The 3,027-nt window shown below is 38.8% G+C and overlaps 1 protein-coding gene across 6 annotated transcripts in view; it reads right to left on the bottom strand.

Moving 5' to 3' along the window:
* Positions 1-1,990: 1,990 nt before the first annotated feature.
* LOC143037551 (sodium- and chloride-dependent transporter XTRP3) overlaps positions 1,991-3,027 on the bottom strand; it is a 201,063-nt gene continuing 200,026 nt past the window's right edge. For all 6 annotated transcript variants that reach the window (XR_012967478.1, XM_076205971.1, XM_076205972.1 and 3 more), the window contains one exon: positions 1,991-3,027. This exon is cut by the window's right edge and continues 3,148 nt beyond it. The gene's annotated coding sequence lies outside the window, so the exon portion shown is untranslated.

Raw genomic sequence — 3,027 nt, 5'->3', positions numbered from 1 at the left:
ACATTCTATCTTATTCTGATTATTTTTTTTTCTGGATAAGGTTCTTAATAAATAGTACCCCAACCCTCAACAGCTGTCACGGGTTAGCATGCCAAATTTAATCTTATTTATTTATTTATTTTATTTATCTAATTTTTGTGTTAGAAGGCACATTTGCATAAATTATTATTATTTTTTTTCGGTTTAATATCACAAAACTTCCGCTACCAGGAAGCTGGCTGGGACGGTGCCCCTTACAGAGGACTTTGTAGCATGAAATTTAATGGACAGTGCCCTTGGTCCAACTCGCCGGTGGCAGTTTCGAACTATCGTCACCTCGACCTCCGCCACAATTAGCGACGCTCTAACCAGTTCGGTCAGCGAGCATCCTGTGCAAACATATTTTGATGAAATAAAACCAACATCCTCGATGAAACATTAAATGTGTATTTGCAACAAGCAAGTGCCTACACCACCAGAGTCATTTCAGTGACTCCATAGCCCCATTTCGAGTTTCCAGTACTTCATAATCATGTAGTTTGTGTAGGGAATCTAAATGCGTGTAATGTTAAGACACCTGAGTTAGACTTACACAGATAAAGAAACGAGTTACTATGATAAGTAATGGAGATATCTGCGGGCATATTAGCTTTTGGAAAGATTTTGGAATTGAATTCTTAAATAGATGGCTCTCAGGTCTGAGGAAAAGCAGCAACGACTGCAACAGCACTATAGGAGAGAGGCCAAACGCAGAGTATGGGATCCAATGTATCTAACGTTTCGCCCACCAGGGCCTCTTCAGAAATAACATAATGGACAAACATCTGACTCCTTATATAACCCGAACTTGCGGGGAGAAACGAACATGAAACTGGTGTAAACACAATTTGCGTTGGATCCCATACTTTGCGTTTGGCCTCTCCCCTACAGGCTCTTAGGTCTTCTTCTGTATACTGAGGTCTACAATCACACTTGTAAAACTTACCAAATGCAAGACACCTTCTTATGAAACTCTGCAAGTCTCCATCCTTCAAGTAAGCTTTCACGTGGTTGGTACTACTCTTTCCCCTATAGCGGAGTATGTTACATCTTTCAGATTATACAGTTTCCATTTTCTCTTTACTTAGTTTGGTGTCATTACGTTCCATGCAGATTTCTTGATCTTACAGGCCCGTTCTCTTCTCCGAAATTTTGAATTATTTGTTTCAGTTCGTGTTACTAAGGTTCCAATTCTGAATTTCAATTGATAGTAAGGGAGATTGTTTTGATTTCTGCTATTTTTCCCAGTTCCAGTGTCCACTACTTACCTCTCTCTCTCTCTCTCTCTCTCTATCTATCTATCTATCTATCTATCTATCTATCTATCTCTCTATCTCTCTCTCTCTCTCTTTCTCTCTCTCTCTCTCTCTCTCTCTCTCTCTCTCTCTCTCTCTCTATCTATGTCTCTATCTCTCTCTCTCTCTCTCTCTCTCTCTCTCTCTCTCTCTCTCTCTCTATCTATCTCTCTATCTCTCTCTCTCTCTCTCTCTCTCTCTCTCTCTCTCTCTCTCTCTCTCTCTCTCTCTCTATCTATCTATCTATCTATCTATCTCTATCTCTCTCTCTCTCTTTTCCAGATTTTGAGCAGAACTGGGGTAAGTATTGGGGGAGTGGAATCCTTATATCTGCAGTTCTTTTGTGTGAGATGAATTGAATTCCTTACGGTTTACCAAAACATTGGCAAAAAGTTGTCCCATTTCTTTGAAATATTACTTAATTAAACTCCCTTTTATATAAACCATATTTCTACAGACAAAAAATAAATCACATGAATGAATAATAATTCTGGTAATGATAGTCATAGAGACAACAATGATAAAATGTACTTCGAAAAGGTATGGTGAACGGCACCACATTTACCGTTTTCTGTGGGTTCATATTGGTGCGATTCTCAAAGACACTTTGTGAGTCAACAATGGGACGACAATTCACTCAAAATTTTATGATCCAGGAATTAATAAAACCAAATCCATTGGGTTTAAGTCTTGGTTGTTATTCGCTTTTATTTCAAAAACATTAGAATTTTGTTAGAAAGAAACTCAAATGGAATAATTTGGATAAAACCATATCAAATGTTACATTGCTTTACATCGCCTGTCTGACCAGACGAAATGTTCAGCCAAAACTATCCCGTGTATTAACCTCGCAGATGACTGGTGTCCTACGCCGAAAGTTTACCAGGAGTATTAAAAATAGTGATTAATCATATCCTCTTTTTTTTTCATAAATCAAGCTTGTATAACAGTTGACTAATTTACATATATATTTTTTCTGTAAACCTCAAAAAGAAAAAAAAATCAAAATTCTAGTTTAAACAGTTCCTTCACCTTCCGGCTAGTCCCGAACCAACAATAACATTAGTTGATAGGAGACATCCCCATCCCTTGATACAAAAATAGGTGACATACTATGCTTTCACTTGTATATACAAGTTAATCCCCCGACATCCTTCCACTGTACTGAGATTCAAACAACACACATGGGAGAACCCGGGGGGGACCGACCCACGGTGACACAAACCTGTCATCTACGCCCTCTCATCAAGACGTCTTCGGATAGCGTGCTGGATACCTTATCTTTAGTGAGAAGGAGCAGGAGGAGGAGAATAAGAAATGAATCATTCAGTTCGATGGTGATCCAACAAAAGATCCCGACTAGCGTCTTATTGAGCTGTTAGATTAGACCTCATTCATTCTTCCATCCACTTCGCTGACACGAACGCGTGTAATCATTTGTGTCTGCAGAACTTATGCAACTTTGTAACTATCCCGAAAGATCCATGAAAACGACGCGCGAACACATGGACTTTGCGTTTTCACGAAAAGAAAATATTAAGATTATGCTATAGCGACTATTAATGCACATGCTGTCATAGTATGGCCAAGGAAAATAATTTGAATTGTATATGGAATACCCAAATATATACATATTTGAAACACGTAGTGTCTGGATGGTACGCCAGAACGATGGATTAGGGTTATCGCGTGGGCGCTTATATCGTGACAAACA

Source organism: Oratosquilla oratoria, chromosome 22 (genome assembly GCF_046742065.1).
Source record: "Oratosquilla oratoria isolate Oo_2021 chromosome 22, ASM4674206v1, whole genome shotgun sequence".
In the NCBI taxonomy this organism is placed as follows: Eukaryota; Metazoa; Arthropoda; class Malacostraca; order Stomatopoda; family Squillidae; genus Oratosquilla; species Oratosquilla oratoria.
The sequence above is the reverse complement of the archived record's forward strand: the minus strand, read 5'-3'. Positions and strand labels throughout refer to the sequence as shown.